Source organism: Pseudophryne corroboree, chromosome 7 (genome assembly GCF_028390025.1).
Source record: "Pseudophryne corroboree isolate aPseCor3 chromosome 7, aPseCor3.hap2, whole genome shotgun sequence".
In the NCBI taxonomy this organism is placed as follows: Eukaryota; Metazoa; Chordata; class Amphibia; order Anura; family Myobatrachidae; genus Pseudophryne; species Pseudophryne corroboree.
Genome location: NC_086450.1, coordinates 208,485,703 through 208,500,762, shown reverse-complemented (window position 1 = coordinate 208,500,762; position 15,060 = coordinate 208,485,703).

Sequence of the window (15,060 nt, the reverse complement as noted above, 5' to 3'; positions counted from 1 at the left end):
CAGACAGGGTCCCTGCTGGAGCAGGTCCCTTCTTAGAGGTAGAGGCCACGGGTCCTCTGTGAGCATCTCTTGAAGTTCCGGGTACCAAGTCCTTCTTGGCCAATCCGGAGCCACGAGTATAGTTCTTACTCCTCTCCGTCTTATAATTCTCAGTACCTTGGGTATGACAGGCAGAGGAGGGAACACATACACTGACTGGTACACCCATGGTGTTACCAGAGCGTCCACAGCTATTGCCTGAGGGTCCCTTGACCTGGCGCAATACCTGTCTAGTTTTTTGTTGAGGCGGGACGCCATCATGTCCACCTTTGGTTTTTCCAAACGGTTCACAATCATGTGGAAGACTTCTGGATGAAGTCCCCACTCTCCCGGGTGGAGGTCGTGCCTGCTGAAGAAGTCTGCTTCCCAGTTGTCCACTCCCGGAATGAACACTGCTGACAGTGCTATCACATGATTTTCCGCCCAGCGAAGAATCCTTGCAGCTTCTGCCATTGCCCTCCTGCTTCTTGTGCCGCCCTGTCTGTTTACGTGGGCGACTGCCGTGATGTTGTCTGACTGGATCAGCACCGGCTGACCTTGAAGCAGAGGTCTTGCTAGGCTTAGAGCATTGTAGATGGCCCTTAGCTCCAGGATATTTATGTGAAGTGATGTCTCCAGGCTTGACCACAAGCCCTGGAAATTTCTTCCCTGTGTGACTGCTCCCCAGCCTCTCAGGCTGGCATCCGTGGTCACCAGGACCCAGTCCTGAATGCCGAATCTGCGGCCCTCTAGAAGATGAGCACTCTGCAACCACCACAGGAGAGACACCCTTGTCTTTGGTGACAAGATTATCCGCTGATGCATCTGAAGATGCGACCCGGACCATTTGTCTAGCAGATCCCACTGGAAGGTTCTTGTGTGGAATCTTCCGAATGGGACTGCTTCGTAGGAAGCCACCATTTTTCCCAGGACCCTTGTGCATTGATGCACTGAGACTTGGCCTGGTTTTTGGAGATTTCTGACTAGCTCGGATAACTCCCTGGCTTTCTCCTCTGGGAGAAAACCTTTTTCTGGACTGTGTCCAAGATCATCCCTAGGAATAGAAGGCGTGTCGTCGGGATCAGCTGCGATTTTGGAATATTGAGAATCCAACCGTGCTGCCGCAACACTATCTGAGATAGTGCTACCCCGACTTCCAACTGTTCCCTGGATCTTGCCCTTATCAGGAGATCGTCCAAGTAAGGGATAACTAAAACTCCCTTCCTTCGAAGGAGTATCATCATTTCGGCCATTACCTTGGTAAAGACCCGGGGTGCCGTGGACAAGCCAAACGGCAGCGTCTGAAACTGATAGTGACAATTCTGTACCACAAACCTGAGGTACCCTTGGTGAGAAGGGTAAATTGGTCTCACCGAGCCGTCCGGCTTCGGTACCACAAACAGTGTGGAATAATACCCCTTTCCCTGTTGCAGGAGGGGTACCTTGATTATCACCTGCTGGGAATACAGCTTGTGAATGGCTTGTAATACTGCCTCCCTGTCTGAGGGAGACGTCGGTAAAGCAGACTTTAGGAAACGGCGAGGGGGAGACGTCTCGAATTCCAATTTGTACCCCTGAGATACCACCTGAAGGATCCAGGGGTCCACTTGCGAGTGGGCCCACTGCGCGCTGAACTTCTTGAGACGGGCCCCCACCGTGCCTGAGTCCGCTTGTAAAGCCCCAGCATCACGCTGAGGACTTTGCGGAGGCGGGAGAGGGCTTCTGTTCCTGGGAACTGGCTGTGTGCTGCAGCCTTTTTCCTCTTCCTCTGCTATGGGGCAGAAATGAGGAACCTTTTGCCCGCTTGCCCTTATGGGGCCGAAAGGACTGTGCCTGATAATACGGCGTCTTCTTATGTTGAGAGGCTACCTGGGGTAAAAATGTGGATTTTCCAGCAGTTGCCGTGGCTACCAGGTCTGATAGACCTACCCCAAATAACTCCTCCCCCTTATAAGGCAATACTTCCATGTGCCTTTTGGAATCCGCATCACCTGACCACTGCTGCGTCCATAACCCTCTTCTTGCAGAAATGGACAGCGCGTTAACTCTTGATGCCAGTCGGCAAATATCCCTCTGCGCATCACGCATATATAAAAATGCATCTTTTAAATGCTCTATAGTCAGTAATATACTGTCCCTATCTAGGGTATCAATATTTTCAGTCAGGGAATCCGACCACGCCACCCCAGCACTGCACATCCAGGCTGAGGCGATTGCCGGTCGCAGTATAACACCCGTGTGAGTGTATATACATTTTAGGATATTCTCCTGCTTTCTGTCGGCAGGTTCCTTTAGGGCGGCCGTATCAGGAGAGGGTAGTGCCACCTGTTTAGACAAGCGTGTGAGCGCTTTATCCACCCTAGGGGGTGTTTCCCAACGTGCCCTATCCTCTGGCGGGAAAGGGTATGATGCCAATAACCTTTTAGGAATTATCAGTTTTTTATCGGGGGAAACCCACGCCTCATCACACACTTCATTTAATTCCTCGGATACAGGAAAAACTACAGGCAGTTTTTTCTCACCAAACATAATACCCTTTTTAGTGGTACTTGTATTATCAGAAATATGCAAAACATTTTTCATTGCCTCAATCATGTAACGTGTGGCCCTACTGGAAGTCACATTTGTCTCATCATCGTCGACACTGGAGTCAGTATCCGTGTCTGTGTCTGCCATCTGAACAGGCGTTTTAGAGCCCCTGATGGCGTTTGAGACCCCTGGACAGGCACAAGCTGAGTAGCCGGCTGTCTCATATCGTCAACTGTCTTTCGTAAAGAGCTGACATTGTCACGCAATTCCTTCCATAAGCTCATCCACTCAGGTGTCGACTCCCTAGGGGGTGACAACTCTATTATAGGCAATTGCTCCGCCTCCATCTCATTTTCCTCCTCAAACATGTCGACACAATCGTACCGACACACCGCACACACACAGGGAATGCTCTGATAGAGGACAGGACCCCACTAGCCCTTTGGGGAGACAGAGGGAGAGTATGCCAGCACACACCAGAGCGCTATATATAGACAGGAATACCACTATATAGCGTGCTTTTCCCTTTATAGCTGCTGTTATTATCAAAACTGCGCCAAATTAGTGCCCCCCCTCTCTTTTTTACCCTTTTCTGTAGTGCAGGACTGCAGGGGAGAGTCAGGGAGACGTCCTTCCAGCGGAGCTGTGATGGAAAATGGCGCCCGTGTGCTGAGGAGATAGGCTCCGCCCCCTTCTCGGCGGCCTTTTCTCCCGCTTTTTGGTGAATTCTGGCAGGGGTTAAAATACTTCCATATAGCCCCGGGGGTTATATGTGGTGTATTTTCGCCAGCCAAGGTGTTTTACATTGCCGCTCAGGGCGCCCCCCCCTAGCGCCCTGCACCCTCAGTGACCGGAGTGTGAAGTGTGCCTGAGGAGCAATGGCGCACAGCTGCAGTGCTGTGCGCTACCATGTTGAAGACTGATGTCTTCTGCCGCCGATTTTTCCGGACCTCTTCTTGCTTCTGGCTCTGTAAGGGGGCCGGCGGCGCGGCTCTGGGACCGGACTCCGAGGCTGGGCCTGTGTTCGGTCCCTCTGGAGCTAATGGTGTCCAGTAGCCTAAGAAGCCCAAGCTGGCTGCAAGCAGGCAGGTTCGCTTCTTCTCCCCTTAGTCCCTCGATGCAGTGAGCCTGTTGCCAGCAGGTCTCACTGAAAATAAAAAACCTAAAACTAAACTTTCACTAAGAAGCTCAGGAGAGCCCCTAGTGTGCACCCTTCTCGGCCGGGCACAAAAATCTAACTGAGGCTTGGAGGAGGGTCGTAGGGGGAGGAGCCAGTGCACACCAGGTAGTCCTAAAGCTTTACTTTTGTGCCCAGTCTCCTGCGGAGCCGCTATTCCCCATGGTCCTTACGGAGTTCCCAGCATCCACTAGGACGTCAGAGAAATATATATTACATATTACTGTCATTATATTTAACAAGACAATTCATTATTGCATAAGTTGTCTAGTGTGATTCTGTAATTAAATTACATTACTTACCGTTATAATTTGTGGCTTGACGTGGATCTTGGAAACCTGGAAGAGAAGAAAGGTACAAAATAATAGGTAATGAGTAACTGAGTTGAATACACTTACAACATACAACACAGGAGGAAGGCTTACCCATGCGAGCCTTATAATAACCCGCTTGGGTGGAGGCACATATTTATTAATTACCCCTGGGTGGTTATAGAGGGGTTACATAAGATAAAGAAGAGGAAGAAGTACTTAGTTCTAGAAAAGTCAATCCGCATCGTCCATTCGAGAATCAGACTGTGGCGTGGATAGAGACTTGAGAAAGTTCCGAGCAGATTCCGGAGTATCGAAGTAGTGTGGTTTGCCGGCATGAAAGATTCTCAATTTTGCAGGATAAAGGAGAGCGAATCTGATGTTTTTAGAGAAAAGATCATTACATACAGGGGAGAATTCTCTTCGTTGTGTCGAAACTTAGAAAGAAAAGTCCTGAAAAAGAAGAAGTTTGGATTCCTTATAGCGGAGGTCAGAGCTACTGCGGTAGGGCCTCCATAATCTTCACCTTGTCAAGATAATTTAGTAATTTGAAAATTACAGGTCTAGGGCGTGACTGGGAGGACTGTGAAGATTGTCTATCGGGGCCGATGCAGTGGGCGAGGGGGGCAGATCAAGGGTTGTAGGGAGCCAGCGAGTAACCAAGTCTAGTAGATCTTTCTGTCTGACCAATTCTGGAAGGCCAATCAGGCGCAAGTTTTTCCGACGATTGCGATTTTCCAAATCTTCAATTTTATCGGTCATGGCCACTAGAGTGCTGTCGTGTGATTGCTGTTGTGACTGGATCGCACGCTGATCATCCTCTAAGGTGGAGATTCGATCCTCGGCCTCTGCCAAACGTTGAGTGTGTTGGGTTAATTGAGCCGCCGCTGACGTGATGGCCTCCATCAAAGGCGCCAGCTTTGCGTCCAATAGGGGTGAGATGATATCTGAGATTTCTCTGGCCTTTTGTATAGAGGACAGGCTAGCTCGGATGTCGGCAAGTAACATGTCATCAGCGTCCCTTCTACTAGGAGAGGATGGGGACCCCTGCTGAATAGGGCTATGCTCTTTATCTTTGGCTGCCGGTTTATTTATTTTTATTTTGAGAATTCTTATTCGTGCGGAGTGTTTTGGCCACGTACATTTCCATAGTGGGAAATGTGATTCAAGCGCAGCTCAGCAAGGGAAAAGGAAAGTCCGTCACTCGGAGGACGAAATAGGTGTGGACGTATAGCAAAAGATTATTAGTTCCTCAGGTGGGTAGCTGTCAGGCCACATAGGAGTGAGAAAGGAGGCCAGAGGAGAAAGCACTATGATGAGTACCTCAGCCAGGCTCATGTGCAGCAGGGAGAGGGAGGAGGGGGGAAATGAGTGCCCACCTGCGATAGCTGCAAGGTCAAAGCTCAGGCAGCGACCAGTGTGGTACCTGAGAGGCCTTCATTGTGTTGTGGAGCCGCTTCACAGACAGGCACAGGCAGGGGGTAACGGGTTGCTTGCGTCGTCACTAGCGCCAGTCGGCTGACGGCCCTGGCCGGTGGAGCAGTGCAGAGATGGTTGGAAACCTGCGTACCCTCTATAGGGGCAGGGGGCACAGGATACACCGGGATCCCAGATTTGGGACCAGGGGGTCGCGGCCGCTGCAGCAGCGGGGCGGGTCTCTGCCGCACGCACCTGGTTAGAGGGAGCCGCCAGTCAGCGGTGCGGGATCCGGAGGGCGTCGGGGGACACAACGGGGTGCTGTAAATGGCCAGGGGTCCCTCAGGCAGCCTGGACTCGATCCTCCACGAGACCCAAGATGGCTGCCGTCATATACTGCACACAGCGTGTGCGGACTCCAGCGGGTGAAGCAGGGGGGGGGGAGCGAGCCGGGACACACACCACTTTGCTCCCCGTTATCTCCGGGCCCCGCGGGTGCAATTGCGGGGTCTCTGGTCAAGGTTGAGCTGCTGAATTGGGCTGTTAGAGATGCCTGGAGGGAGAGCTCTCATGGGAAGTAGCCGGATCGTTTGGCCCGCCCACCGGAAGTCCTCTTTGTATTATTCTAATCATTTTTATAGTCAAAACTCTGGAGTAAAAAGTCTATGGCAGGTGATGCAGTGTCTCTCCTGCCTATCTTTTACAGACATCTCTGATCAAAACTCACCAAATTATCAGTAGTATATATTGCTGCGCCTGTGTATAATGCCCACATGAATCCTTTGGCGTGTGGGCATTATACATGGTGTGTAAATCTGGCTCTGGTACTAGCCAGTGCCTCATCAGCCATTTACCTCACTGCACATCCCTGGAGCATGTTGTGGAACACGCTGCAGAGGGGGGGAGGGGTGTGTGACGCTTAGGGCATTTGGGGCACACAGGGGAATATTGTCCAATAGTGTCCCCCTTTTTAAAAAAAATCTTTGATAATCTGACTATTTTAGTTTGTCAGGGTTTTTTTTTTTTTTGGGGGGGGGGGGGGGGGGGGAAATTACTGCCTTGCCTTGGGTGACGAAAATCCTAGTTTCGGCCCTGCATACAGAGACACAGTACAGCACCATTTACATACAGAGACACAGTACAGCATAAGCCATATACAAAGACACAGTGTTACACCATTTACATACAGAGACATAGGGCAGCACCAGTTATACAGAGATGCAGTACAGAACCAGCTACGAGAGTCGGCACGCTGCCAGGCCCCCCTACCCCATGCAGCCCAAGGCCCGACACCATTCCCCCTCGGACAGTAAAAAAATCACTGGCAAGCACGCACACCGCACGCCTCACTATCTCTCCCCTGTGAACGGCAGCGCACCTCTGCTTCTCCTAGCTTCTTGTCTCCATAACACAATTCAGGCCAGCGGAGAGGAGAGTGAGACAGAGCAGCACCCAGCAGCTGTCCAATCAATGTGCTGACAGTCTGCCGGATGCAGAACTTATCAACAAGCTTACATTGTACAGCGCTGTCGGCACTCCCCATGAGACTCACCGGGCCCTAATCGGCCGCTTGTGTTGCTAATGGGCCCTACACACTGGACGATTAGTGCGATTTGAACGATGATTGATATGAATGATGATAGATATTGTCCAAATTGGCTTGCACTGAAAAATTATTAAAAACCAACGATGAACAACCGCGGGGACACGCATCATTCGTCGTCGGTGCCTCCACACTAAACTATATGAACGATATATCGTTCATTTCTGAACGATATCGTTCATATTGTCTTAGATATCGTCTAGTGTGTAGGTCCCATTAGTGGTAAAGCCGCTACTGGTTAGGACAAGCCTCACATGGGCCCTTGTGGTTATGCCTGGAAGGAGAAGGGATCACTAAGAAAATGTAATGTTTGGGAAAATGTACTGTAACGCTTTTCAAACTTTTTGTAGAACTCAAACAATATAAGCCTGCAAGATTCCCTGCATGACCTACATATGTGCCATTTATGTTCTGTTTTGCTTGAACTGCATTTGCTTTGAGGTAAAAGTGATCACTATTTAAAAAAAAAATCAAAATACCTAAAAGTCAAGGAGTGGCTCAACCCTAGCGCATACATGTCTGCCCGAGGCATCTGCTGCTAATCCTGCCATAGAAGAAATGAATTTGGGTAACAAAAGCATGTTTTGCCAGGTGCCAGTTAAACTGAAGATTGTTCTGTCACCTGGTGAATTGGACATATACTTTCCAACATTTAGAAGCACAAGAAGACAAACCCATAAAGTCCAAGTCCACCCCAATCTGAAATACACCATCAATATTCTGGCGCAGCCACAGAGCCGCAGGGAAGGCTGTACTAAAGGCTCATTGCCAGCAATAGGGACTGTATCGCTCTAGCCATATATAGGTGGTGTAAGTGGTATAGAGAGAAACAGCATTCAACTGCTGATTGTTAAATACTGAAAGGAGCTAATTGGTTGGTACTTTATCTCTCTCCACGTTATCTATCTCCAAGGTTTGATACAACCCCACATCTATTGCTGAGTACACATCAGACGATTTTTTAAATGATTCGCTCGGTTCCGACGGATCAGAATGACATATTGTTATGTACTTGTGTGTACCCAATATGGTGCTGACGATATGCGCTCCCGCAGGTCATCAGTGATGTTGCCCTTTGAACCTGCATGCAGCTCAATCTGGCGACATCAACGGCGAGGGTCATGCTGCCGAATACAGCATGGCTGCCTGCCCCCCCCCCCCCCCCCCCCCCTCCGTCGTTGCCAGCATCGGTGGCGTGTGTAACTATGCACTTGCCGATACCGGCACCCCCGCAGGGTCCCGTTGCCACCAATGTCATGCTGGGTACACATCGTCTAATGTGTACCCAGCTTTAGGCTTGCTATCTGCTTGGTACAGTCTGAGTGCTGAACTGCCTTCCTCTCCCTGTGTCTCACCTCCACGTGCCTATCAAGATAGGGGATATGGATCAAACTTTTGAAAGAGATAAAGTGGAGAAGTTGCCCATAGCAACCATCAGCTTCTATAATGCATCTAGCACAGTCTATAAAATGACAATTACAAGCTGATTGGTTGCTATAGGCAACTTCTCCACTTCATCCACCTGCGGCAGTTACCCATCCCTTGTCCTGCCCAGTTTGTCGGTTTATTGCACTACTGTACATTGGCCCTCATTCCGAGTTATTCGCTCGCTAGCTGCTTTTAGCAGCATTGCAAACGCTAGGCCGCCGCCCTCTGGGAGTGTATCTTAGCTTAGCAGAATAGCGAACGAATGATTAGCAGAACTGCTACTAAATAATTCCTTGCAGTTTCTGAGTAGCTCCAGACCTACTCCTAGATTGTGATCACCTCGGTCTATTTAGTTCCTGGTTTGACGTCACAAACACGCCCTGCGTTCAGCCAGCCACTCCCCCGTTTCTTCTGGCACGCCTGCGTTTTTAGCACACTCCCTGAAAACGCCAAGTTGCCACCCAGAAACACCCACTTCCTGTCAATCACACTACGATCACTCGAGCGTTGAAAAAACGTAGCTCGAGCTTGTGTATATCTACTAAGTTTTGTGTTAAATAACTAAGCGCATGCGCGCTGCGTACCATGCGCATTTTCTACCTAATCGCTGCGTTGTGAAAAACGGCAACAAGCGAACAACTCGGAATGACCACCATTGTTCCAAAAATGTGTCCACTTACAGTCACTGTACCACTGATATGTCATTTCTCTGTTACTTTATTATTATTATTATTAGAGATGAGCGGGTTTGTTTCTCTGAGAACCGAATCCCCCGAGTATCACGTCCCGAGTCCGGATCAGAGTCCGGCTCGGGACTTCCCACCAGACTTGGAAGCCCGAACGAGGCAAAACGTCATCATCCCGCTGTCGTATTCTCGCAGGTTTTGGATTCCATACTAGATGCTGCTCGTCGCGCCATTTTCACTCCAGTCCTGGAGAGTGTAGCGAGAGGACGTGTCTCTCTCCTCAGTGTCTGTCTGTGCGGGAAAGTGGTGTGGCGAGTTGACATGCTCTTATGTGTCATTCCAGTGCTGTCTTGTGCTGCATCAGTCCAGTGGTGGTGTCTTGTGCTGCATCAGTCCAGTCACAGTGGTGTGTCCTGTGCTGCCTGTCATAAGTCCAGTGCTGCTGTATAAGTCCAGTGCAGTGGTGCTGTGTTTTGCTGCATCAGTCCAGTGGTGGTGTCCTGTGCTGCCATAAGTCCAGTGGTGGTGTCCTGTGCTGCCATAAGTCCAGTGGTGGTGTCCTGTGCTGCCATAAGTCCAGTGGTGGTGTCCTGTGCTGCCATAAGCAGAGGTGTAGCTAGGCCCCATGGTGCCCGGATCAAGGGTATGTTTTGGTGTCACCCTCCCCTGTACTGAATTTGGGGCCTAGCCAACATGTGGTGGAATGTTACATTTGAAACGAAAGAATATTTAAAAATCCTAAGTCAGGGGCTGGCTGCGCAAGGTGGCATGGTGCACATTTAAGTGTTCCAGGGCCATTTTTGCATTGCATTCCCTGTGAGAAGCTGGGCCACTTGCTTGAGTCTGTCCCCCAGGCTGAAAGTTGGCAGCCAGTCCCTGGGGCGGGTTCTAGACCTTGTGGAGCTCAAGGAAAAAGCATCCTTTGGGGGCCCCCCATGTTTAAAATAGGGTCAGTGCATGCCGAAGGGCCATGGCTTCATTGGGAAAGTGCGTGGCCACAGAATAGTACCAATTCACATTACTCCGTAGTGTAGTGTCCATTATTCACATTACACCACACATTAGTACCCCTTATACACGTTATGCAACACTGTAGAGCAGCGCGCCCTCTAACTTTTTTGGCCATAAGTCCAATGCTGCTGCTGTATAAGCCCAGTGCAGTGGAGCTGTGTTGTGCTGCATCAGTCCAGTGGTGCTGTCCTGTGCTGCCATAAATCCAGTGCTGCTGCCGTATAATTCCAGTCCAGTGATACTGCTGTATAAGATCAGTGGCACTGCCGTATAAATCCAGTGATACTGCCATATAAGTCCAGTGGTACTGCCGTATAAGTCCAATCCAGTGATACTGCTGTATAAGTCCAGTGGTGCTGTCCTGTGCTGTATATTATTTACTACAAATAAAGGGGTTATTACTATTTAATCCAAATAATTTTTACAGGGTTTGCACGGTGTGGTGTAGAGGTACGCTCTACTGTGCCACATATTGGTGGTCATTCCGAGTTGATCGCTAGCTGCATTCGTTCGCTGTGCAGCGATGAGGCAAAAAAAGGCACTTCTGCACATGCGTATGCGGCGCAATGCGCACGCGTGAAGTACTTTTACAACGAACGATGTAGTTTCACACAGGGTCTAGCGAAGCATTTCAGTCGCACTGGTGGCCGCAGAGTGATTGACATGAAGTGGGCGTTCCTGGGTGTCAACTGACCGTTTTCAGGGAGTGTTTGAAAAAACGCAGGCGTGCCAGGAAAAATGCAGGGGTGGCTGGGTGAACGCAGGGCGTGTTTGTGACGTCAAAACAGGAACTGAATAGTCTGACGTCATTGCAAGCGCTGAGTAGGTATTGAGCTGCTCTAAAACTGCACAAAAAAACTTTGGCTCCGCTGTGCGATCCTTTCATTCGCACTTCTGCTAAGCTAAAATACACTCCCAGTGGGAGGCGGCATAGCGTTTGCATGGCTGCAAAAAACTGCTAGTGAGCGAAGAACTCGGAATGACCACCATTGTTATATAACTCCAGAAAAATAATGGAAAACAAAAATTTAGAGGATAAAATAGGGAAAGATTAAGAACCACTTCCTTCTACTGTGCTGCTGCTGCTGCTGCTGTTGTTGCTGCTGGGAGTCGATCATCCCAGAGTGGAAGTCGGAAGACCACTTGTACTACTTCAACTAAGCAATTGACTGTCCAACAGTCCTTTGCGAGGAAGATTAAATATGACAGCAGTCACCCTGTTGCAAGCAGATAACTGAGGCCTTGACAGCTATGTTGGTGTTAGTCGTGCGTCCAGTATCCGCCATAAGTGCAGAGGGATTTAGAGACAGTTGATGGAGGTAGTGTGTCCCCGGTACCAAATCCCATCTAGATTCCACTTCACTAGGAAAGCGTTTCCCGAACTGTACAGGGACATTAAGAAAAATGTCCTCAGTGTCCTGAAAAATGCGGTTTATACCCAGTGTCCACTTAACCACGGACATGTATACAAGTGGAGCAGGGCAAACTAAGGACTACATGACTGTAACAGCCCACTGTGTAGATGTATTGCCTCCCGCAGCAACAACAGCAGTGGCACCAGTAGCAGCATCTCACAAACGCCAGCTCTTTCCTAGGCAGGCTACGCTGTGCATCACCGGGTTCTGTAAGAGGCACACTGCCGACAACCTCTTTCGGAAACTGAGGGACATCATCGCACAATGGCATACCCCACATATCACAAATCTCCTGGGGATTTGTGATATTGGACAACGCCACCAATATTGTGCGTGCATTACATCTGGGCAAATTCCAGCACATCCCATGTTTTGCACGTACAATTAATTTGGTGGTGCAGAATTTTTAAAAAAATGACAGGAGCGTGCAGGAGATGCTGTCGGTGGCCTGAAAAATTGCGGGCCACTCTCGACATTCAGCCACTGCTTGCCACTCGTAGATGGGCCAGGTGTTTGTGCCGCACACTTGTGTCGCTTAGCTTAGTCATACAGCTACCTCATTGCACCCCTTTTTTTTCTTTGCATGATGTGCTGTTTTGGCCCTATTTTTTTAAATCTGCCATCCTGTCTACCACTGCAGTGCCACTCCTAGATGGGCCAGGAATTTGTGCCGCACACTTGTGTCGCTTAGCTTAGTCATACAGCTACCTCATTGCACCTCTTTCTTCTTTGCACTATGTGCTCTTTGGGGCCTAGTTTTTAAAACTGCCATCCTGTCTGACATTGCAGTGCCACTCCTAGATGGGCCAGGTGTTTGTGCCGCACACTTGTGTCGCTTAGCTTAGTCATCCAGCTACCTTGGTGCAACCTTTTGGCCTAAAAACAATATTGTGAGGTGTTCAGTGTTCAGAATAGACTGGAAATTAGTGGAAATGAATGTTATTGAGGTTAATAATACCACATGATCAAAATTACCCCCACAATCTGTGATTTTAGCTGTTTTTGTGTTATTTTAAAAAAATCATCCAGATCCAAAACCAAAACCCGAAAGGGTGGTTTTGGTAAAACCAATCCAGATCCAAAACACGAGCATGGAACCAGATCCAAAACCAAAACACGTAAAGTGCCCGCAGCACATCTCTAATTAATATTGTCTGGATTTTCCCTGAACAGTGCGGAAACTATGTGGTGCCTTGAAAATAAAAGATAATAAGAATTTACTTACCGATAATTCTATTTCTCGTAGTCCGTAGTGGATGCTGGGGACTCCGTAAGGACCATGGGGAATAGCGGCTCCGCAGGAGTCTGGGCACAAAAGTAAAGCTTTAGGACTACCTGGTGTGCACTGGCTCCTCCCCCTATGACCCTCCTCCAAGCCTCAGTTAGGATACTGTGCTCGGACGAGCGTACACAATAAGGAAGGATTTTGAATCCCGGGTAAGACTCATACCAGCCACACCAATCACACCGTATAACTTGTGATCTAAACCCAGTTAACAGCATGATAACAGAGGAGCCTCTAGAAAAGATGGCTCACTACAGCAATAACCCGATTTTTGGTAACAATAACTATGTACCAGTATTGCAGACAATCCGCACTTGGGATGGGCGCCCAGCATCCACTACGGACTACGAGAAATAGAATTATCGGTAAGTAAATTCTTATTTTCTCTGACGTCCTAGTGGATGCTGGGGACTCCGTAAGGACCATGGGGATTATACCAAAGCTCCCAAACGGGCGGGAGAGTGCGGATGACTCTGCAGCACCAAATGAGAGAACTCCAGGTCCTCCTCAGCCAGGGTATCAAATTTGTAGAATTTTACAAACGTATTTTCTCCTGACCAAGTAGCTGCTCGGCAAAGTTGTAAAGCCGAGACCCCTCGGGCAGCTGCCCAAGCTGAGCCCACCTCCCTTGTGGAGTGGGCATTTACAGATTTTTGGCTGTGGCAGGCCTGCCACAGAATGTGCAAGCTGAATTGTACTACAAATCCAACGAGCAATAGTCTGCTTAGAAGCAGGAGCACCCAGCTTGTTGGGTGCATACAGGATAAACAGCGAGTCAGATTTTCTGACTCCAGCCGTCCTGGAAACATATATTTTCAGGGCCCTGACAACGTCTAGCAACTTGGAGTCCTCCAAGTCCCTAGTAGCCGCAGGCACCACCATAGGTTGGTTCAGGTGAAACGCTGAAACCACCTTAGGGAGAAACTGAGGACGAGTCCTCAATTCCGCCCTGTCCGAATGGAAAATCAGATAAGGGCTTTTACAGGATAAAGCCGCCAATTCTGACACGCGCCTGGCCCAGGCCAGGGCCAACAGCATGTCCACCTTCCATGTGAGATATTTTAACTCCACAGATTTAAGTGGTTCAAACCAATGTGACTTTTGGAACCCAAAAACTACATTGAGATCCCAAGGTGCCACTGGAGGCACAAAAGGAGGCTGTATATACAGTACCCCTTTTACAAACGTCTGAACTTCAGGGACTGAAGCTAGTTCTTTTTGGAAGAAAATTGACAGGGCCGAAATTTGAACCTTAATGGACCCCAATTTCAGGCCCATAGACACTCATGTTTGCAGGAAATGTAGGAATCGACCCAGTTGAAATTCCTCCGTCGGGCCTAACTGGCCTCGCACCACGCAACATATTTTCGCCAAATGCGGTGATAATGTTTTGCGGTTACATCCTTCCTGGCTTTGATCAGGATAGGGATGACTTCATCCGGAATGCCTTTTTCCTTCAGGATCCGGCGTTCAACCGCCATGCCGTCAAACGCAGCCGCGGTAAGTCTTGGAACAGACAGGGTCCTTGCTGGAGCAGGTCCCTTCTTAGAGGTAGAGGCCACGGATCCTCCGTGAGCATCTCTTGAAGTTCCGGTTACCAAGTCCTTCTTGGCCAATCCGGAGCCACGAATATAGTGCTTTCTCCTCTCCATCTTATAATTCTCAGTACCTTGTGTATGAGAGGCAGAGGATGGAACACATACACTGACCGGTACACCCACGGTGTTACCAGAGCGTCTGCTGAGGAAGTCTGCTTCCCAGTTGTCCATTCCCGGAATGAACACTGCTGACAGTGTTATCACATGATTTTCCGCCCAGCGAAGAATCCTTGCAGCTTCTGCCATTGCCCTCCTGCTTCTTGTGCCAACCTGTCTGTTTACGTGGGTGACTGCCGTGATGTTGTCCGACTGGATCAACACCGGCTGACCTTGAACCAGAGGTCTTGCTAAGCTTAGAGCATTGTAAATGGCCCTTAGCTTCAGGATATTTATGTGAAGTGATGTCTCCAGGCTTGACCATAAGCCCTGGAAATTCCTTCCCTGTGTGACTGCTCCCCAGCCTCGCAGGCTGGCATCCGTGGTCACCAGGACCCAGTCCTGAATGCCGAATCTGCGGCCCTCTAGAAGATGAGCACTCTGCAACCACCACAGGAGGGACACCCTTGTCCTTGGTGACAGGGTT